The sequence below is a fragment of the Pinus tabuliformis genome, chromosome 5_1, assembly GCF_031772625.1.
Source record: "Pinus tabuliformis cultivar Carrire ecotype Pingquan chromosome 5_1, CPIR1, whole genome shotgun sequence".
In the NCBI taxonomy this organism is placed as follows: Eukaryota; Viridiplantae; Streptophyta; class Pinopsida; order Pinales; family Pinaceae; genus Pinus; species Pinus tabuliformis.
Genome location: NC_142305.1, coordinates 819,162,665 through 819,187,299, shown reverse-complemented (window position 1 = coordinate 819,187,299; position 24,635 = coordinate 819,162,665).

The following is a 24,635-nucleotide window of genomic DNA, read 5'->3' as shown; positions in this document are numbered from 1 at the left end:
GCACAACATGTTATTTTCGGCGCTATGGGCATACCGAACCTCAGTGAAAACCTCAACAGGGTTCACTCCTTTCCAGCTAGTTTATGGCTTGGAAGCAGTGTTACCCATTGAATGTGAAATCCCATCACTTCAAATGGCTGTCGAATTACTTCCAGCTACTTCCGAAGAGGAGAAACGTTTATTGTACTTAGCTAAATTAGATGAGACTCAACGTGATGCTGCATTGGCAATCAAGACTCACGCGAAGCGAATGAAAGCTCAGTATGATAGAAATGTGACCCCTCGAAGTTTTTCGGAGGGAGACCTAGTGCTTTTATATGATCAAGCTAACGATAAGCTAGGTGCTGGAAAATTCGTTCCTATGTGGCATGGACCCTATATTGTAAAGCGAAAGCTAGCAAAAGGGGCTTATGAGCTGGTAGATTTTGATGGGGACTCTTTGGGTAAACCCAGAAATGGACTTTACCTAAAGAGGTATTATGCTTAAATGGAGGGTATGGAGAATTTTTAGTTAGGTTAGGTTTTCTTTCTAGCTAGTATGATTGTTAGTTAGTCAGTGTGCTTAGCTTAGTGAGTGTGTTTTTCGTCGTTATTCTCGCTTATCTTGGTTTTACTCTTGATATTACAGATGTCGACGCCTCTCCAAACATACATCGGATTTGCTGATGGTGCTTGTCGTAGTACATGGAATATCTCTTCCGCAGCTTGGGTTATCTATTCGCCCTCTGACGAGTTAGTTTCTATGCATGGGGTAAGCCTCGGTCAAACAACGAACAACATTGCAGAATACAGTGCAGTGGTTGAATTATTATCCGAATCTATTTCATTTGGAATTCGACGTTTGATAGTGAGGTTAGATTCTGAACTTGTTGTATTACAGCTTAATAGAGTTTATGCCATTAGAAATCCTGTGTTATTAAGGTTGTTTTTGAGAGTGCGTCTCTTGGAACGTGAATTTGATTACATTGAATATCAGCATATTCCAAGGTCTTTAAATACATTAGCAGATGCAATTGCTTCTCGAATGTTAGAGAGACATTTACGATAATCATGCAAGTAAATTTAAAAACATTTCATCATACATGTTAAACAAGATAAGCCGGTAATAGTGATATATATATAGATAGGAGTGTGTCAAAAAATATACATCGTCTTCGATCATAGGTTGAAAAACACCTTATGATCGGCAAAAATGATAGAGTACAAAAAGTCAAAAATGTCACATGTGTCTACAAAGTGACTAGCCAATCACTGGTGGTGCTCCCTGTACGACACCACTGCACGGGCTACCTTACGCAAAAATCTCCTAAACGGTCCAGGGATTGCGACTACGAAGCGCTGAAGCCTGATAGGAATGTCATCCATAGTAGTCTCAGGCACATCTGCCGTCAGACGCTCTAGATCATGCTCCAACTCAGCTAGTACTTCTACAGCCGCGTCCTGTGGGGCCGGTACCGGTGCAGCTGGATGTCTCCTCTCAAAAGGCCGGAGGTTGGCTGGACGCTGTGGACCAACATCTGCATTTTGAAACTTTTCACTGTCAGTTTTGAGACGATATATAAAAAAAAAAATAAATACATAATTTGAAAACTCGTGAAAAATAAAGTACCTCTGTCATCCCATTGTTCTCCCTGTGGAAGAACCATGTCCGGATCATGTCGAAAATCTACTCCGGCGTACGGAAAGTCCTGGATCGAGAAAACCTAGTCCTCCAACCAGTGAAAGTAACTATCAGAAAATCGAACAACTGCCGCGCCCTCGTCAGGATGCCGGGCCATCACCGCAACCCATCGTACCAGCTTTGGCTCCCGAAGACCCAAGATATCAACAGTGAGTTGCTGAGGGATCAGCATCGGAACTCTCTCTAAGGCAAAGCTCACGACTAAAGGCCCATATCCAAAAGTTTTCAGTCGTCCGTTCTTTGCCTTAGTCAGTTGGCTCTTCATATTAGCCGACACAGCATCACACCAGTTGAAAATGGTGCCTTGGTAACAGTCAATTGCCATCCGCATTTGGGACCCAGAAGCAATGTGCAAAGCGGCCGCGCCGCAAATTCTGGTAACCGTGAAAGAAATAACTTTGAGTTCACGCAGAGAGATGTGTTTGATCTCCACGCCTTTCGAATGGTGTGCCCCAGGTGTGCACCACTCTTCCCGGAGACTAACAAGGGATTGGCCACCCGGCCTAGTCCCGGCTAGATTGAGTTGCTCGCCTCTGTTTGGCAAGCCAGTGAGAAAGTATACATCCGAGGGCTCTATCTCGAGCTGGTGCCCTCCTATGTAAAAGCATTGCTCTTGAACGTTCCATCTCTCAACCAGCCATTCTAAGAATCTTACCTGAGCCCTCATGCCCGGTATGGCCCAGTATTTGTATAACCCGCATGCTTTTAGGGCATCCAGGGAAGGTTGGTGTTCTATTGCAGCTTCATCAACCTCTTCGTGCTCTCTTTCTCTCCAATCCAACATGGTGAGTGCCCTACACACCAAGAAATGATGATTAGAATTAATTTGGGAGATTTTGAATGGTTATTTGTGAGGATTGGGGTTTCAATTTCCGCGTTCCACGGAGGACGCACCCCGCGTTTGTAACACAGGGCGTCGGGACGTAGCTGGCCTGAAGGTGGGCTGCGTCCCCCGACCATTTTCCTGTATAGGAAAAAGTCGGGGGACGCAGGTCACCCGAAGGGCACCTGCGTCCACCGAGGAGCGCATTTTGAAACCTAAACCCTCCCAAAAAACAAAACTAAAACCTAAAAAACAATTTTAATCGGATAGAAATGAAGAGTAGGATGTTGTAAAATACCTGGAAGAGACGGCGTTCGATTCTGACGGTCGGATTTTCCGCAGCGACCACGGGAAGTTTCTTGTCAAAAGCTCCTTTTTCAACCTCAACAGTCAAACGGTAAAAATGACATGGTAAAAAGTCTTTTTATAGGTTTTTTGGATGAATTTGTTCATTTTTCACCATGGAAAGATGTTTTTCGATGTATTTTTGCCTATCTTAAACAGGTATGAGTAATGTGTCGCTTTTGTGCAGGACAAAGGGACTTAGAGGGAAAATTGTCATTTTTTCACAAACAAAATATCAGAGTCATCTTTTAAGCCCTTTTCTGACTCCTAAAATATGAAAAGATTGCCGAGCGTTTCTTTTACACTCGTTAAAACGGAATTAAAAGACGGTCCCCTTATAGCTCTTTTCTGACCGTAAAATTAGGAAAAGATTGCCGGGTTTTTGTCGTTTCAAACTCGATACGGAAATAAAACGACGTGTCCTTGATCCCTTTTTACTTTTCAGGTCAGTGGCACTAATTATGAAAGTACTCCTTGGTCGCAAGATCAAGCGGTTCCCCCAGGTATTATTTTATACTTTTTCGGGCTTGAGGGACACAAATCTACGAAAAAGTTCAACTTGGAGTCTTCTTAAGTTTTTCAGACTCTCTAAAATTGAAAAACACCGAGTTTCTCCTATACTGGGCTCGTTAAACATTTCACAGTAAAGGACCTGTTCAATTACAAACAGGAACGAACCACTCCTTCCTAGGGTTCGAATCAAAACTAGGTTGGACTCATCCGAAGGATGAGCTTATAATCAAGCACATGTTATCCTCCTCAAGCTTGTTAAAAATAAAGAGGTACTTGCCAGAAATGGTGGGGGAAAAAAGAGAAGAATGAACCTGTTTGTTACCTTTGTCTCAGAAGAAACTTTATTACCACTCTTGAACACGACACTTTTCATTCACCTGGGTTGGGAAATCTTTCACCTCACAGTTGATCAAACCACCTTTGAAAGTCTTTAACCGGGTTCTGGGGATTAACTTTGAGTTATTCGTCACCAAGCCATCTGTCGTGTCGTTATGTGTTCAAGAGGTCTGCAAGCAAAACTTTCATCTGCAAAATACTTGTCATCCATTTGACCATCCCTGAGTCAGTCCTTACAGCAACATTTCTTCAACTTGAACAATGATTTCGTGTTGCGGGCTTGCCTGCAACGGGTCGCTTTCTATCGACATCAGCACATTATCTAGAGAGATGACTTAGAAATCGTCAGTACCTTGAAGTCTGCATGCATCAATCGCAGGTTTCTCGCCTTTGACGTCAGTTTACATCATTGACTTTCGATCGAAGGATTCCGTGAAATGTTCGACATCAACTCATTCATTCACATCTCATGGATTGTACTGGGTACTTTGAGAACCATTGACATTACTGGTGGTCTCTCTCATGCTTGTTAACAGTTTACATCATTGACTGGTAATCAAGTGGTTTCTACCATGTTCGACATCAACTCATTTATTCGCATGGCTAGAATCGTACCAATTCGGGAAGTAGAGATGAAGACCCTGGATCTAGTTTCCACCATCCAGGCTACGAGGAGTTTTGTATTCATTATCTAAGTAGACTAATCATAAACAGATGGCTGCGTCCATACTGTGTCTACAAAAGTCTATGATTGTGATGTACTGCAAGATCATTCCTGTATCAGAGTAGTTAGTCTGTTAGTTAAAGTTTTGATCTGAGTATGGGAATGCCTACCTCAGTGATGATATAATCTTATACATGTATTTTGTGTTGAAAATTGCAGGTTCCGACCAGGCTCTCCACGGGATAATCCTTGAAATGATAAAGCGCTTCACCCTTCCTAGATATTACAAACCCTAATCTATTCCAGGCTTCGCACTTTAGGGGGCAATCTGTTACACTAAAAAATGTCACCATGACTATTTACAGTTAGTATGGCTCAATCAACAGTCATGCTACCCTCTTAGGCAAGTCTTATGCCTCTGCTCTCCATGTCAAACTCCAAAAAGAGAGAAAGTCTTGTATAAATGTATTTATCTCTGGGGACGCAGGTTCTCTCAAACTTACCTGCGAGGACGCTCCCAATGTTCACAAAAGCTGTGTCCAAAGACGCTCTGTATGTAAAGGGACAGGTGCGTCCCCCTGTAAAAGTTAGAATGCGCAAGTTTCATCTTTAAAAAGTTACTTGTGGTCATTTCTAGAGCATTCTAGAAGGTTGTTCGACGTGTATTGGGCGCCTCCAGATGGTTCATGCACTCCTATCAAAGAGGAACTTATCCCATCAATAAGGGAGTGATCCCATCCAAAGAGGGGACTATCCCATTGATGGTGGACCTGATTAACCTCCTCTTGAGTACTATAAATACAGGCATTGGGCCAGAAGGAGGAGAGGTTGAAGCTATACATTTTCTAAGGGTAAATGTTGCAGGAATTAGGACTCCCATTTAGAAGCTTGTGAGGAGAGATTGCCATCTTTGCTTGTTCTATTTGGAAGTGGGTGAGCTTTGTCAAAGTAGAGGAAGACTCTTGTGGACCCTGGAAGGAGCTTGCACAACACCAAGGCTCAGGTTGTAATGGTTCCTTTTGATTACCTTTAATGCAAATTGGTCCATTCTTCTCAATAACTTGTTGTTTATGGGTTATTTCATGTACTCCTTGGTCTATATGTTGAATATGCTTTGTTTTATGTTATAATCAGGTGCTATTTAATTGTTTGACTGTTGGTGATTGCAGGTTTTGGAGAAAAGGAGGAGCTCATCCAAATCAATAAAGCTTGGACTTCTACAACAGTGTTTGGACAAAGGTAAGAACGAAACACTTGATTTCTCATATCATAATGCATGTTTAGAGAAGGATAGCTCCAGTTTGTTTTGTTTGTCATTAGAATGTCTTAGACTTCTAGGAAGGTCGGTTGTGTCCGCACTTTTGACTGATTCCGTGTGACATTATGCACAAGTTGCATTAAAGTACAAGCATACTAATAGGTAGTAGTACAGGTATAGGTATACGTACATGTACAAGTAGTAGTACAGGTATAGGTACAGGTACATGTAAAGGTATTAGTATAGGTATAGGTACAGGTACAGGTGCAGGTGCACAGGATGTGGACTATTGTCTTACGATAGATGGATTGGTTAGGTTCAGAGACAGGATATATGTGCCAGACAGTAGTGAGATCAAGAAGGTGATCTTGAGGGAGTTTCATGCGAAACCATATTCGGGTCACCCAGGTTATCAGAAGACACTGACAACAGTGAAGATATTTTATTATTGGTCGAACCTGAAGAGGGATGTAGCAAAGTTTGTGGCTAGGTGTTTTGATTGTCAGTGTGTGAAGGTAGAGTGTAAACATCCAAGTGGACTGCTACAACCGATTGTGATTCCAGAGTGGAAATGGGAAGTCATTTCCATGGACTTCATCACAGGTTTTCTGAGGACAGTGAGACAACATGATTCCATCATGGTTGTTGTGGACAGGTTGACAAAGGTTGCGCACTTCATTCCAATGAAGTCTACATTCTCAACTAGTGATGTAGCATAGGTATTCATCAGAGATGTGGTCAGATTGCATGGTGTTCCAAAGAAGATTATGTCAGACAAGGATGCAAAGTTCACTTCCAAGTTTTGGAAGGAGTTGTTTGCAAGTTTGGGCACAAAGTTGGCCTTTAGTACAACTTATCATCCGCAAACAAATGGACAAACAGAGAGGGTTAATAGGATATTGGAGGACATGTTGAGGATGTATGTGATGCACTCGTAGCGAAAGTGGGAAGAATATCCACTAGTAGAGTTCGCTTACAACAATGGGTACCAGGAGTCACTGAGGATGAGTCCATTTGAGGTATTATATGGGCGGAGTTGCAATACTATTGTCAGTTGGAGTGATCCAATTAAAAGGGTGTTGATTGGACCATACATGTTGGCAGACATGGAACAGGAAATACAGGTAATCAAGAAAAATCTAAAGGCAACATAGGATAGGCAAAAGAGCTATGTAGATTGGAACATGTTGTTTAAGGAGTTCCAGGTTGGAGAACAAGTGTACTTGCGCATCAAACCAAAGAAGAGCTCCTTACGGATTGGATCATGCGCCAAGCTAGCACCACGGTTTTGTGGAGCCTTCAGTATTATTGAGAGGATTTGGCAAGTAACCTATTGACTTACACTGCCTTCGACAGTGAAAGTCCATTATGTTTTCCATGTGTCATTGCTTAAGAAGTATGTTAAAGATGTTGATCATGTGATTGAATGGTATGTATTGCAGGTGGAACCAGATGGAGAATTCTAGCCGGAGCCTTAGTGTATATTGTAGAAAAATGTGCTCATGCTTCGTAACTAAGAAATCGAGCAAGTTAAAGTGAAATGGAAGCACTTTGGGCCCAATGAAGTTACATGGGAGATGGTGGATCAGATATGGGCTATGTATCCTTCTTTGTTTTCTGGTTGAGGCAAAGTAGTTTTGGTATGGTGTTTTGGTATATGTCTTGGTATGGTGTTTTGGTACATGTTTTGATGAGCTATGTTATAAAGCTCCAATAAGCGGTATGGGTGTCATGTCATTATGATGTTATGTTTGTTATGTTTTTATGTTGGTTTTCTTCTCAACAGGTTGATCATTGTAAATAGTGCATCAGGATAAGTTATAAAGCTCCATCGACAATATATTATGCTTACAAAAATCTTGTGGTTATAGGTGTTGTTGAACACTGAGGGTGGTGTTCCCCCAGGGGGGGGGGGGGTTCTATAATAGCCCTACTGAAAATTCCATGTAATAGAAGTTAATAAAGGCAAAATAATAACCACAATTGATGGGACACTTATTCCAAGTTGAATGTTGGGAAATACATCCTAGTGTGGGTGTTCATTTGGTTATTAATGGCTAAGGATATTGGAAAAAACAATGGCTAAGGCTTTGGAAAGGCAAAATGGCATTTTTGGCACGTTTATTTATGAAAATAATGGAAATTAGGAGAAAAAGGAGGTGAAATGTCACATGTTTCATGTGAGGAGAAAAACGAAGGAAAATAATGGAAAATGAAGAAAATTGAGGCCTCATTAATAAAAAGGCTTTTGAGGATCAGTTGGTAACCTTTTGTCAGTTTATTGTTGGAGCTCTCTCATTATTCTCTCTCTCTCTCATACTCGTGGATACTTAGAGTTTTATTGGAGCACTCTTGGAGGGTGTGACATACTTGGATTTTGGAGCAAGAAGGTAAAGGAAGAGTATGAAAGTGCAAGAGGACACCGAGATCAACAACTACAACAAATTTTACTTGTAGGGACCGAATTGCATGTATGTTTTCCTCACTAGTTCTAGCATGCATGACATATGCATGTGGTTTATTGGTTGTGATCTGTCACTGGCATGGAGGATTGCCTGGATTGATAGTGAATTGCCTAGCCTTGCCATTTCCTGGATAGCCATGGAGATTGTGGGTTTATTTCCTTGTTTTGTTTTAGTTGGTTCTCATGTTTCCTTAGCTTGGATTGAGTTACTAGTCTTGGAAGCCTTGGTTGGACAAACACTCTAGAAGACCGGTGGTAATTGTGGATTGAGTTACTAGTCCTAGAGACCAATCTGATGATGGTTTTGTGATGTCCAACCGTGAGGTGGAATCACTGTTTGATGGGTTGAGGTGGTTGGCCTTTGGAAGCCCTGAATGGTTTTGGATTTATGTGTTCTATGAGATCCCACATTCATGCTTGGAATATGGCACGGGGGTGAATGACTGAAGAGAGATTTGGCTCAACCATTCTATGATTGGGTGGAATGTGGAAGTCCCATCCCGGTTTTGGATTTTGCATCACCAATATGAGGTCATTTCTCCTTGTATTTCTATAAGTATTATACCGGTTTATATGTGGATCATATGGTTGTGATTTCATTGGTATTTCTATTGCTATTATGTTGGTTATATATATGTTTTATGACAATAGCTATTTATGGCTCTCATCATGTTTTTACTGGAAAATGAATGAACAATATATCTATGACCTAATGGATGAAATGGCAGTTGATGTGTTGAGGCATTAACGTTTCTTAGCAATTCTAAGCTAAGTATGAGACCCTAGCTTAGACATGTTATTTACACCTATAGATTACATATTCATGATATGTTTGACGAAATGCATGTCATGGCTAGTAGGGGTTCAGTCAAGGTCTCATTCAAGTGATTGCATTTATACTGTCATTTCCTTATTATTTTACTATTCTGAAGATGTCATTCAATTCTGGGTAGTGACCTGGGCTCTGGGTCTAAAAAAGTGGCTCAAATCCTGTGGACATTGGCACAAGACTGTGCAAAATAGTCCCTGGGTGCTGGTTTGTAGGCCTGTGAGAGCGTCTAGAGGTCCCTGGATGCTAGCATGCCCATAGCATGAGAGCGTCCAAAGGTCAAGCGGTTCAAAATCTCAATGGGACACAAGGGATGGTTAGCATAAATGTTGGATTGGTTCCTGACGGTCCTAATGTTGATGTTGAATGTCTGTATGATGTGTTTCAGTCGATTCCACTTCCTTAAAGTGACTTAGGAGCTCGAATCATATCATAGTCACCTCTCGTCGCATGTTTACCCCGACTGGCCGGTTGTTTGGGTAGATGTGGGAGGAGGGTGTTACACACTTGTGGATTAGATTTACAGTTGTATAAGCACCTCCTTGATGACAATATTGATAAGAGGATCATATTCCCCATTCTTCAATCCTTAGAGGGGCATCAAACAAGGTTGCCCCCTATCCCCTCTCCTTTTTTCTTTTGGTTGTCGAAGCTCTTAGTCAAGTTATCCAAAAAGAAGACACTTGATTATAGGCATTAGAGTTGCCCAAGCATGTTCTCTCACTCACCTCTTATTTATGGATGACATCATCATTTTCCTTACAATGGATATTAACTGTCTACAAAAATTAAATAACATACTGGAATTGCTCTCCATGGCCACAGGAATGATGATAAATCATGAACAAATTGCTCTCATTGGGAATGCCCTGGAATAGGATGACACTAAGAATATCTTTAGAACCCTGTCAAAAGATCCCATGCCTTGAGAGATCCTTTAGAATACCCAGGGTTTCTTTTAAAACCAAACACTTACAAAAAGGAGGATTGGATATGGCTTATTGTAAAAATTGAGATTAGAATTCGAAGTTGGTGTAACAAGTAGCTCTCCAAAGCTAGAAGGATGGTCATGTGCAGGGTTGTCCCAGAGGCCATTCCTGTATATTGGGCATATTTAGCTTGGGTTCCCCTAAGCACTCTCAACAAAATAAAATAGATAACTCTAAGATACCTCTAGGATGGGAATTAAGAAAGAAGACCAATTTCTTTAACAACATGGTCCTATGTAGCAACCCCAAAAGCATTAGGAGGTTGGGGACTAAAAAACCTTATCTAGTTTTCAAAAGCATTAAAAGCAAAAGGATCTCGGAGGATGATAAAATCTTTTGTTCTTTGGGCCCAAGTAATGGTCAAAAAATACATTTTCCCTTCCTCTACAATGGAATGGATCATAATCCCAGGAAATTTTCTCATAATGGTTCCATAGTATGGAAGGCCATTATAAATTATTTTGATATTATAACACAAGGCCTCAAATGGAAGGTAGGAGATGGAATAACATTGTTATGTTACCTTTCTTAAACCCAGACCATATTTAGTGTTTAATAAAATTTCTCAGAACAAAAATAATATTAATTTCGTCATATCAAAAGTTTTATAACAAGAAATACTTTGGGTTCCTAACTCACTATGCACAACATAAATAAACAAACAATAAACCAGGAAAATAAAAATATTTGACACAATTTTTATCTTAGAAACCCCAATGTGGGGAAAACCAACAAACCTGGGCCCTTTATTTAGCTTCTAAAATTGATTACAACAAATATTTCCGTAGGAGTTTACAATAGTAACTTACCATGAAATTTAAAACCCTTCAACCCAACAAATTAGTTGTATGGCCCAGAGGAATTTAGCCTATACAACCTAACCAAATCAATCTGTAGGGCTCACTGGAAATTGGCCTGTATGTCCCAATCAAATCTACCCAACAACTTGGCCCCTTGCATCCCAATTGATTTCCCCAACTCAGCCCTGTTAAATCAGTTTATTTATGCTCCTCTAAACTGACATGTATGTCATGGATAATTCAACCTCCTTAAGCTTACCCGCTACCCCTAAAATTTTCCTCTATGTTATCACACTTTGTTGTAATTTCGACTTCCTATCTCTACTGAATTCCCAACTCTTGTGCCAAATTCAATTGATTTCTCCTTTAGTCCATTTCCCTCTTTTATAATTTTCCTGACCTAATCTCCAAAGTGATGAAGAGTCGAGATTGCACCTCTACACTTGAGATCAATGGTCACAATATGATATTTTCCTAACCTGTTAAATTTATAAAAAAAAGTGGTGAATAAAATAAAAAATTAAATTAATGATTATATGCCTAAGATCCAAACTTAGGAAATATTTAATTAATTTTGTCGTGAAAGAATTTTGGTGATTCACTTCATGTCATTGTACTTGGCCAATGCATAATCACCTTCCAAGTTACAATTTCAACATGTTATTTGGGAAAGACCCTTGGATAGGGATTCATAACTCACACATCCTTTCAAATCTACAAATATAATCTCTTAATGAATAAGGAATTTTCTATCTCCATCAGGGTTCAAGCAGGATTGGGTTCCTTAGACAACAAACAATGGAAAGGAGCAAAAGTTTTAAACTTAGATGGAGAACTAGAAAATGAATGGTCACTTTACACAACCTCTCTCCAACAAACACTTATCTTCCTCTCACCAACAAAAGATATCCTATTCTAGTCATTAGCTCCTTCAAGAGCCTGCTACCCAAAGTATGGATACTCATCATTAGCTCAACAACCAAATGCCCAACCTCCCCCCTGGTGGGAAAATTGCCTATAGAAATTGAATAGACCACCAAAGAAAAACTTTTTATGTGGATTTTATTGAAAAATAAATCTCCTACTTAGGACAACCTCATAAAAGATATTTTTGTGGGCCAAGTAGATGCTCACTCTGCATTGAGGAAACTAAAACGATCCCATGTCTCTTCGTACAATGCCCCTTTCCAAAATTGTGTGGAAGGAAATCCAAAGAATAGAAGGGGTTGAATATACATCGTAAGGGAACACTATTGAATAAAGCTTAAAATCTTGGTTTGATCAGAAGCCAAAGGAAAATTTAAAGCAATCCTTCTTGTTGCAAATTGGGGAATATGGATGGAGAGGAATAATGCCACTTTTGAAAACCAAGGATAATCCTTTATCACAGTAGTATATAAAAGTCTTGCACTCGATAATTCTCTTTCAAACAAATTGACTACTCAACATGAACAAAATAACTTTGAAGTCGTTATTAAAAAAGATAGCCCATGGGCATTCTTTGATGCAGTGGAACAACATAATCCGTTCATTAGAGGATCTTGAGGACTCATTTGTGTATCTTATTCACACTACCTTTCATTTTCTTGCAACATTATAATGGCAACAAACAATTATGTTGAATTGTTTGTACTCAAATTAATATTACAATTGGTTGAATGCCTTTAGATTAATGACCTTCATATTTATGGAGATTCAACGTTGGTGGTAAAATGGATGCAAGGAACAACTAGATTAGAAAACCATTCTCTTCTCCCTATTTGTCAAAATATTACACACAAGCTAAAGAATTTCTCACATAATTTTTTCGCACACATCTACAAGAGAGTCAAAATAAAGAAGTAGAACAAATTTCGAAAATAGGATTTTGACAATGGCTCAAGGACAATGGGAAATTAAAGAGTTCAACGAAAGCCACATTAGTGGGCATAAAAATCATCTTATGACATCATTTTTCATTTATATATATATATATATACTATGGTCATACTTACAAGGAAAATTATCTTATATCACAAGTTTTATGGAATCATATGGTTGTTTTATGATATTCACACATTTTTTTTCATAAATTTTTAAGGCAAAACATGGAACAACAGATAAAATAGTTTTTAGTGTTCATATCAATAACACATGTCTACAATGACACTATATATTTTTCGTTTTTTTAGAGGTTTATTAACCATGAAAAAAAATTAGTTCTCTCTATGTAAAATTGGAAGGAACAATACTATGGCACTTAGCAACATAGTTATGATTTTCTCATAGGCACTCCTTTATGGACTATTAGTGCAATGGCACATAGAAAAGTCAATTTTGGATATTATGTATAAAATGTAATGAATATATACAATGTGAAAAACCTTCATGGGCCATGAACCAATTAAATGCTTTGGCATCTACAGACAATGTATTTTATTTTGACTATAAATATAATATTCCTTTTTATCCTTGGAAAAAAAAAGACAATCCCTTATTATTTCCTTTTATTTTCCAGGTTGCCTTTGTTGATATGTATGGTCCATGGCAGCCCCATCTCAACCAATAAAATGAACACATTTTCTATTTTATCATTTAAGTATCACATATATTATGTATTGTTATTTTGCACACATTTTAATTGATCTTGATCAATCAACTTGTATTATTCTTTGAAAGGGGTTTCGCAAAGAGCTATTCTCAAGCTCATAACTTTTATTATTTCTAAGTTTCATTAAAGCATGAGATCTTGAGTACGTATTTCCTCTTCATCCCTATGGAATTAATTGCATGAAATTATCTAAGGTTCTCTACAAAGGACAATTGTCTCCCTTGCTATCTTACGGTCTTGCTTTAACTATTACTTTATCTTGATGAATGGTCATAATATAATGGATGAAATATTCTTCATTTTCTAGTTAAAATCACTTTTCCATTGTGTGGGTCTTTCTTTCTGGTTCACTCTTAGTCATTGATGACATGAATGGATAAATTTATTGGTTTGAATAAAAGAAATTGTATTACCTAAGTGAGAAAAAGGAGCACCACCTCCATAAATACATAGGGGTATTTATATTTTCCATGAAGATTTTCTTAAATTATTGCTAGCAGCTTTAGAGGAACAACATGTGTATATCAATGTTGTTTCATTTATTTTCTATATCTTATTTTATGCAATCATTTTATAACATAGAATACGATAATTTTGGTTTTGCTTCCATGAAGGTAATTAGAATGATTTTGACATTAAAAGCCCATCCTTTAATATAATATTATATTTATGCTTCTACTAAGATTTATTAAGATGGGATGACTAGACCAAAGTTTTTATAAAGATTTATTGTTTTATGTTATATGTATTTATCAATGTAATACATAATCAAATCACTAAAATGTAATATCCCCAATTTTGATTTTTCATTTAATAGGATTAATAGAGTTTATCGGGAAAGTGCTAAGCCTATCTAATCTAGGCATTTGAGACATTTTGGGTACGTGGGACTTAGGAGAAATCCAAAAGCCAACCTTAGTGGAATGTGGGGGCCATCCCTCATGGAATACACACCCCTTGGAGGAAAAGTCAATTGTGTGGGAAGGGGGTCAAAATAGTTGGCTAAGGGACCCACAAGGAAAAAGGAGGCCACAATTATAAATAGGGGGTTGAAGGCAGCATACAGCACATTTTGATCATTTGTCATTTTACACATTGTTGCTCACTCTGTTTAGATGAGGCACATGTGTTGTTTAGCACCAGAGGTTTCCAAGGGGAATATCACCCACTTCTTCGGTGGACCATGAGTGCTACACTAGGGAGGAAAATTCTAGTCTTCTTCGGTAGCTAAGAGGATACCACATAGTAGCACAAATTCTTGGCACCAGTTACGCAGGGCTTGGAGAGGTATTGAGTCAGAGATAAGAGATTTGTTGTTGTTGGGTTGTTTCCTCAGATAAATACTTGCCTGAAGGAGTGAATTTATGGGAGCAGAGGTGCTCCTCGCAGTAAAATGAATTGGTGTGGTTGGGCCTGCGCCTTTTTCCATAGGACTGGGAGGAGGATGGTGGAGCTATTTGTTGGGAGGCTCAGTGAGTGGGATTGAGGAGTTGGAATTGTTCCATATTTGATTGGAGGGGAATTGGAGGAGAGTTCTTAGCCTCTGAGGAGGATAAAATTCTCCCAACATCACAGACAACATTTTCCAACAATAGAAGAGAGCCAAGCATTTTGGGGTCAATTTTGGAGCGTCAAAACTAGAGAAAATCCTTTCTGGGTTTATTGAGGAGAGGCCAAGATTAATTTGGCATAATTTTATGGGAATATTTGGGGGATCAAATAGGGGTCCCAACTCTGCAAGCAACTAGAGGAGCTAGGGGAAATTGGGTCGAAATTTCAAGGTCAACATTTGGCCAATTCCTTCGTGCATTTTGGTGGGTTATTGGAGGAGAGCTCGAGGTTAATTTCTTGGAATTTTATGAGCACCGAAGGATGCCCTAGTGACCATTTCTTACCAACCACCAGTATATATTTCAAGGGCAGCATAGAGCATAGAGGAGAAGTCCCTTCCCATCATCCGGGCACCTTATTTTCTCACCTGAGATTTTCCTAGCTTGCCTTTGGTAAGCCCAGGTGCACTTGTTCTTGCTTATCGTACTCCCACCATGAAATATAATAAAATGCCTCAACTTCTTTGGGGATTGTTAATGTGTTGTTATTTTGTAGTGTTTTAGTCTTTGGTTGCATTTAAGAAATTTATGGTTGGTATTACTTAATATTTCCATTAGCAATATTACAGTGGCATCAGAGCCATGATCTTGGCCAGTTGTGGGGCAGCGAACTAAATCAAGGAAGATTTGTGCATGTATACACAATGATAGGTTTAACAATAAACGACCCATGAATCAAGGGGGATTTAATATTCGCGAATTCATGACCTAGTTGATGAAGGTGTTAGAATAGATCTATCATCTTCCTTACATAAGAGACACTAGAGGTGCAGAAGTTGTGGGGGTGAAACCATCTACATAGGATTGTGGGGAGCAAGTAGATACATCTTGTACGACATAGGGGTCACCCGTGTTGCAGACTTCCTTAACTGTGTCGTTTGACATCTTAGTGGAGAGAGTAGATCATACCCCAATAGTGCCATTTGTTGAGGTTGTGACCAGGGTCGTGTCCAAGCTTTTGGGTGATAACAACACACAACATATGGGTGAGGTGCCAGGGGACATATCCACCCTTGATGAGGTGTCAAGAGATACAATGGTATTGGACGATGGTCGCACATAGAAATGTCATCAGTTTTAGGCTGACCTTCTAGCATTAAAAAGGAAGGTCACATCAGTATGAGAGGCTATTCTGTAGAAAAACGAGGAGCTCGAGGGCATGAGAGTGGTTTGTGCTGAGTCAGCAGCCAAGTTGGATCACATTGGGGAACGGTTGGATTCCCTAATGGTACAGTTAGAGGGCACATTGGAGAGTCAAAGAAACCCTCTTCAAGCATACATAAATGGGGCTAGCAGCATTGTTGGGTCACCTTTTCCCATTGGAGAGAGAGAGACAAAGATACCTAGTCAGATTTCATGTGTTGACCTGGATAGCAAGATGAGACGATTGGAGTTGCATAGGGTGCAACATCTGCATGTTGGGGTTGTTCTATGTGGAGGAGTTCATGCATTTGATCCCTCTCTTAGGGTTGGATGGCAAGATATTTTGAGTTGGTACCCGGTGGACTGGGCTATGGAGATGGCATTGGACCCGCGTGTAGCTCAGCAAGAGCTTCTAGGCACTAGGGATACCGAAAGCCCAAGTTGGCATTGGGATCTGGGTGGGACTACCTATCATTTCCTAGGTATGTTGGTTGACTACAACCTAGATTATATAGTTGACCTAGTAGTTGAGCATGTACATTCGCTAGGGGAGTTTTGGTTAGCACCAATGGCCAACCAGTTTATGGACAAACTCCTTGGGTTGTCTTGGTATGACAATTGCACACAGGATCACGAGATGATCAACATACTTTGGCATAAGTTTGTCAGAGTAGGTGGCATTGGTAGGCCACCAAAAGGTACCTTGTATGGAGATGGGGATTCTTCAAATTGTGTGGGGCATAGAGGATGTAGAGGAGTAGAGAAGTGGTGGCATCACTACTGACACATAGGAAGATTCACTTTTTGGATCCCTAAGGGAGGATTTGGATTGGAGATCCATTCATCGGCAAGTATAGTGATGTGATAGTGGAGGTGATGATATCGATCGGGTGTGGGTTGCCACTTAGAGACACAACTCTAGGCCATCACATCCAGGGATGTGTGGGAGCATCTAGCGTTGAGTAGTGGTCTACAGGTGGACATGGAGATGCATGGTGGTGTGTCATAGTGTGTTGGATTGCGTTGTGGAGTAGGAGTGTCTTATATCACATTGAGTACATGCGAGAAGTGACTGGTGCCTTGACACAGATAGGGCATGGGATGGTACATGGTGGTATAGCAGTAGCCGAGGATATCCTGTGGTGTACAGGGACAAGTTGCAGCATACAATGGCATGTCGAGCAGTGTGGTGGTGCTTGGTGCTATGCAGTGGCATATGGTGCGGCACGACGGTCCTTAGAGCGTTGCCTCTAATGAGATTTGTGGATAGGGACATTAGGTGTAGCTCACCTGGGATCGATGAGGATGTGGTTGAGCTCCTGAGGACGCCATGTTCAGCAGAGACAGGTCTTCGACTGGTTTATCAGCAGATCCAAGGCAGAGAGAGGGGCATCCATAGGGTTATTCTTCAGTACCCCTGCAGACTCTTGATCATACCCTTGGGGACCTACCCACCCATGACTCTCTAGTTGAGACGTTTGGTGGAGGCACGGGCTGACAGATATAGGATTAGGGATGACGTGTTTTATTTCTGAGGTAGGATAGGTTCCACAACTGGGCTCACACATGGGGAGTCGATTGCGACGGAACTACATAATGCACTTATGGCAAGACAATCTAAGGTGTCACAAGAGCCTGAGGGACAATGGATGGTAGACTTCGTATACAGGAGGGAACCCAGACTTCGAGCAGTATCCAGGTCTATCATCGGGAGTTGGGATAGCAAATTTCACTGTGTGGTATGACAGGAGAAGGGTAGGTTGGCATGCATGGGACAAACTCCTGATACGTGGAGTCCACCCATGGGATACATACAAGGGTCAAAGATGAGGGTCATATGGGTTCTAGTAGGTAGCAACGCTACACAACGACATCCCATGAGGAGTGGGAGTTATGAGCTCCTAATATGGTTGGGGGATCCATGGATCTAGTTTGTGGGTGGATCACTCCACTTTATGATGAGCAGTGTCATGGCATAGGGTGATCCAGTTCACCTTGGGTTTGACACATGGATGATGATTGAGACCTCCATTACATGGCGAGGAAGACTTATCTTGTTGTTTCCCAAGGTCAAGATTGGAAGTGGAGGGGTATATGTTAGCATCATGGAGATTCTCGGGCAGGATGAGCTTTGCCTTCATAGATTTTTTGCCACTAGGACCCAGGAGAGGAGGATAGTCCAGCACGATGGGGAGTATGTCATAATTAGAGTAACGCAACGTCAACATGGTGGCACAACTCTGAGATTAGCAGGGGACCTGAGCATTACAACTCTTCACAATGTAATAAACTTTAGGAATGAGCTAGCTACTACATGGGAAGATCGTGCAAATCTTCCATTGGGCTTTATCGAGTCACTCACGAGTGGGGGACTTCATTAGCATGGAAAGTTGGTCAACGAGATGATATCAGGAGAAGCTCACCTGAGCGAGACATTATCTCTTCAAGGATTGGGTGGTATATTTGAGAGTATACTCTTGGAGTGCATGACATGGCCTACATGGTAGGACAACTTCACGAGGTGTTGGTCATATTGACACATTATCATGATCCCCTACTCATTGATGGTATGCAGGGGATTTCTTGTACTTATACTGGGCAAGATAGTGAGTGGAGCAAGGGGAGATTCAGGTTAGACAAGATGGCTTGGGATACTGGTATTGAGGGATTCCTTCATGTCAGAATAGTGTAGAGGTCAGGGACGATTCAGTGGTGAATCTTGGACCGTAGCACATTTTGCAATGACAGTGGGGGAGCAACAACTAGAGAGGATGCTTGTTCAGGCATTGCTTGAGGACAAGCAATTTTTGGCAGGGAGGACTATAATATCCCCAATTTTGATTTTTCATTTAATAGGATTAACAAAGTTTATTGGGGAAGTGATAAGCCTAGAACAATTTTGTAATCTAGGCATTGAAGACATTTTGGGTATGTGGGACTTAGGAGAAATCCAAAATTCCAACCTTAGTGGAATGTGGGGGCCACCCCTCATGGAATACACACCCCTTGGAGGAAAATTCAATTGTGTGGGAAGGGGGTCGAAATAGTTAGCTAAGGGACCCACAAGGAAAAATGAAGCCACAATCATAAATAGGGGGTTTAAGACAACATAGAGCAATTTTTGATAATTTTTCATTTTACACATTGTTGCTCACGATGTTTAGCTGAGTCACAGGTGTTGTTTAGCACTAGAGGTTTCTAAGGGGAAATATCACCCTCTTCTTCGATGGATCACGAGTGCCACCCTAAGGAGGAAAATTCTACTCTTCTTTGGTAGCTGGGAGGATACCATGCAGTAGCACAAATTCCTCACACTAGTGGGACACAAAAAAAGGAGTTACGCAGAGCTTGGAGAGGTATTGGGTCGGACATAAGAAATTTGTTGTTGCTAGGTTGTTTCCTCACACAAATACTTGCTGCAAGGAGGTAATTTACAATAGTAGAGGTACTCCTTGCGGCAGAACGAATTGGTGTGGCTTGTCCTGCGTCTTTTTCCCCAAGACTGCGCAAAGGGTGGTGGAGCTATTTATGGGGAGGCTCTGTGAGTGGGATTGAGGAGCTGGAATTGTTTGGGATTTGATTAGAGGGGAATTGGAGGAGATTTATTAGCCTTAGAGGAGCATAAAATGCTCCCACTATCACAGACGACATTTTCCAGCAGAAGAGGGCCAAGCATTTTGGGGTCATTTTGGAGCATCAAAACTAGGGCAAACCCTTTCTAGGTTTTTTTGGGTTTAATGAGGAGAGGACAAGACTAATTTGGCAGAATTTTCTAGGAATATTTGAGGGGTCAAACAGGGGTCCCAACTCAGCCAACAGTTGGAGGAGTTAGGGGAAATTGGGCTGAAATTTCAATGTCAACCTTTGGCCAATTCCTTCATTATTTTTGGTGGATTATTGGAGGAGAGCCCGGGGTTAATTTCCAGAATTTTTCTGAGCACCAGAGGGGGCCCTAGCAGCCATTTATTTCCAGCCTGCAATGCAGATTTTAAAGACATCGCAGAGCATAGAGGAGAAGTCACTTCCCATCATCTAGGCACCTTGTTTTCTCACCTGGGATTTGTCTAGCTTGCCCTTAGCAAGCCCAAGTGCACTTGTTCTTGCCTATTGTAATCCCACCATGAAATATAATAAAATGACTCAGCTTCTTTGGGGATAAATTTGTTAATGTGCTATTATTTTTGTAGAAAATCTTGCAGATTCAGAAGCTCATGCAATTTACTGAAGCACAGGACAAGAATCTACTTCTACTTTCAACCAACGGAATCCAATAGATCGATGAAAAATAATATGAACAAGAAGAAGATAAATCAATGGCACATAAGGCAAGACATATCTGCGGAAAGCCATTGCTCAAAACCCTGCTATCTATATTGCATATATCAGAAATATGAGTGAAGATACAGAGCTTGTTGTCACCAAAACAATTCCGCACAAGTATGCTCAACTCTCTCAACTCACAAGCTAGCTCTTGGCCAACACTTAGCCAATTCTGCAACTCTCCAAGCCCCTAATCTCTTGCATAATTCCTAGGATGAATAACCCATATTTAAAGGGAATTCATGCTTCCAAAACTGCACAATCCAAACATAGGATCAATCTCTGATGCATGCATGATATTTACACTCCAGTAAATAATACCACTGATAGTACATTGTCCCTGCACTCTAGTCTCAACTGGGTCTTTCTTAGAATCGACATGCATGAGTTTCTGATGAGGGAATCTTCAGTTAACTAGAGTGACACTTGTGGATGCACTAGTGCACCAACTGACTGTTAACTCTCTATTAGTTCCTCAAACAGTTTGGAACTAATTTAACTGAATTTAACTCAATAAACCGAGTGATCTAATTTCCAACTCAATTTAAACTCACACTAGACCCCTAATACTTAGGGAGAACACTTACGTTACTTCCAAAAGACTTCCAACTCAAAATTCCTAAGCTAATTAAGTTAATTAAACTTAATTAACTATTTATAAGTTACTATGTGAATAGAATTTGATTTTAATTCACAGTTTAAATTCAAGGTCAAATTTAAACTGGAATTTATTGTTGCCATTTCTCAACAATTTTGTGGTGTTTTGATCTTTGGTTGCATTTAATAAATTTATGGTTGTTATTAATTAATATTTCCATTAGGAATATTACATAAAACATGTGACACAAGTGATTGAAATGCACTCCGCTTTGATTCTTTCAAGAAATAAAAAGAGAGGATAAATGCAACAAAGAATTTTGTCATGAGTGTCCAAGGATATTATATTTCCCTCCATATGTATGTGATGCTCAACTCATAGTTTGGTGTTTTGCTCATTGAAAATCACTTGCATTAAGATTTCAAAATAGTATTGCTTGAGTCTTGATTTCAACCCAAACAATGATGGCAATTCATGGTTGTGGTAGCTCAACAACTTTCACAAATTCATGACATTTTTGGGATGCTACGTTTGAATCATCATTATAGTTTTCTTGGAAGTTGAGACTACAGGAGTCACTCCTTTATGATCATTGCCAACAAATTTTAGAATACAAATATTTACAAAGTTGTGGGATAAGGTTCACATTACAAAATACTCTGCTAGACATTATCATAGCAATGTCTCGATGTTGTTACCATCCACAAGGCATTAATATAATGACATCCCTAAAACATCATATATTGTAGCATTGGCATTCTCATTCTTACTATAAACAATATAGTTGTAGATAAACGTCATTTGAATAACATTCAATGTGTTGTTTTAGTAATGCCTTTAAAGAGATTAAGTGCTTGACAATGCCAACCTAACGACATGTTAAAATTTAGATATATGTTTGTATCTAAAGACATCGATATAACGACATTCACAAAATAATGTCAACTTGCCTAACATACATAAAAATGGGGTGATTTTCTTGAAATTTTAATGACATTATAAAAACAACATTTTTTTACCCCAAATTTAGTAATGTGCCTTCACTCACATTACACTAGTGTTTATCATCTACTACTTGCTTTTTTATTCTTCACTTTTGTTGTAGTGGCTACAACCAACCTCCAAAATTTTTCCTTCGCTTTGTTTTGGATCCTCCCTACCAACCTTTCATAGTAGCATGTCTTGCCTTGTCAAGTACACAAGCTTCAGTGATTTTCTTGTAGAATGACAGCCTGTCCATCAAAACTAGTTGCATCCCCCTCACAAGCTGTTTCATCAGACTTGGTCCAGCCACAGGCTGAGCAGATCCCTCAAGAAATTGTGCAATTCTGGAGTGGAACTAGCCTTCCCTCCAGAAATTGCACAATTATGTCTAGCAACTTGCTGGGCTCTAGAATTGCGCAAATTTGCCTGTCACTGTTCACTAGAAAAAATGCACGATTCCTCCCAGCAAGACTGCTCAGCCCAGAAATTGCGCAATCCCTCTAGGCAGCCAGCCCAACTCCCTCCCAGAAATGTATATTTTTTCCTCATAGCTAAGTAGACGGTTGCATGTGCAGTTGAGTTGACCGAGTCCCCCAGGGACTGAGCAAAACTAATTTGCATGCATGGGTTGCTTCTCCTAAGGCAACATGCAAAGGCATCTCGTGATTCAGGGATCTACTTTTAGCAGCTGGAGGTTGCATGCAAGGATCATTTTAGAAACCCCCACCAAGTGTCGCTCTTCCTAGATTTATGGCATGTGCGTCACATCTTCGATTTTATCAAAACTCATGAACCGGACGTTGCATAGCTCATTCCTCACATTGACCTTGCAGATTTGACATCCCACATTGCATCTAGGAGTCAGCGACACATTCAACTCAGTTATTTTGGGGTAAGCCTGCCTTCCATGTCTTGTGTTGCATTTCTGTCGCTTTTTGTGTTTCGCTTTGTGTGATTGTTGTCTGCTTGATTTTAGTGAGTGCTTGCTATCGTTTTGATGCATGTTAGCTTGTAGAAGCACCGTTTTAGTTTTCATTTGCATCTCACTGTTGTCGCATGCATGACATTGTTTTGCATGGACGGTCGTCATTGCGGCGATTCGCTTCACACACATGCATGCTTTCCCATTTTTTGAATCCTACGCTTGTTGTTTGCATGAATGATCATTCACTCTTGTTTGCACTCATCTCATCATGCACTCACACTTCTCATGTTTTCAGTCGCCTGTCAGCCGGATTAGGCTGCCTTGGCCCGAATCGTGCCTTGCATAGCTAGCATTGGGCATTTTCGGAAGTGAAGGCTCTGCCTTCCCTCTAGAAATTACACAAGTCTAGCCAGGCACTGACCTCTAGGCATGCATTATGCGATTCTTGGAGGCAGTGTCCTGTTGGCCCCAGAAATTGCGCAATGCAGTTTTCTGGTTGCATTTCACTGTTGGCTGAAATTGTGCATTGCGTAGTTTTAGTCCTCAGCAGGCCAGGCTAGACTGTGCATTGCGCAGTTCTAGCAATCAGTCAACCTACTGACAGCCCAAACTGTGCCTTGCAGAGTTTTGGCAGTCAGTCTCCCAACCTTCCGGCGGAAATTATGCAACCTTCATGATCAATCACACAGATATGTTGCAAGTCATTTCTCAAGTTCATTTTGGTTTTCGACTGAAAGATCGCTTGCCATGTCTCCAAGTATCGCAGGTGTTCATCTACCTCTCAGTAGCACAGGTACAATGGTTTCCAGAAGAGCAGAGTTGAAGACACCATTCAGAGCACACTTGGGGATGCAGTCGATCAAGTGTCTATGAACTTGCCTACCCACAAAGACATTGATTTTTTAATAGACAAGGACATCAAGATATGACGACAGCAACATCACAACAAGCAACACCATCAACAGCGGCTGAAGGAAGCATGCCAGATGCAACGAAGCAAGAGGAAGTTTGTTGACAACACAAAGGCAGATAAAAGTTGAAAGCTCAAGCAGATCCACTTGTGATGAAAAAACCTTTGGAGACTCGGACTATGAGGTGATGGCGCAACATGAAGATCACGTGAAGGCAAAGAATGGAACAGAGGAGTTGAATGTGCCGAAGCAGCAATTCAAGGAAGAACAAGAGATGCATAGACGAGAGAATAACTTGCAACAGGAACAAGTACAGCAGGGGGTGCAACATGCACTCATGGATGAAACTGCGCCCATACAAGTTATAGATCCATCCCAACAACTGGCATGGAGTAGACAAGGTGAGCAGTTTTTTTTATCGCATGCAAGGGAATTCAGTAGCATGCATGTCATTGTGCACATGCATGTGATCCCACCCATTTCGGACACTCATCGAGGCGAAGACAAGAAGCAAGTCCAACTGGAGCTGAACATGTATTTTGACAAGTCGATGTGCACGACCACCAGCACATGCTTGGAGATCAATGCAGACACTATGCATCAACATGTTGCTAGTCCGGCCGCACCCAAGATGACCATGCGCATGTTATCAGACGAGTTGAATGGAGGAGCCGTATCAGTGTACCGGGATGCAATGAAGGCAAGAGTTCGCTTTAACAAGATGACACCATTGAGCGCACCAACACCATCACGGATGAACAAGATTGGCATCAGTTCGCCACCATCGACCATCACAAGGATGTCAAGAGTTGGTCTCACTACAACGGTCCGAGTGTTAGTAATGACTTGCAT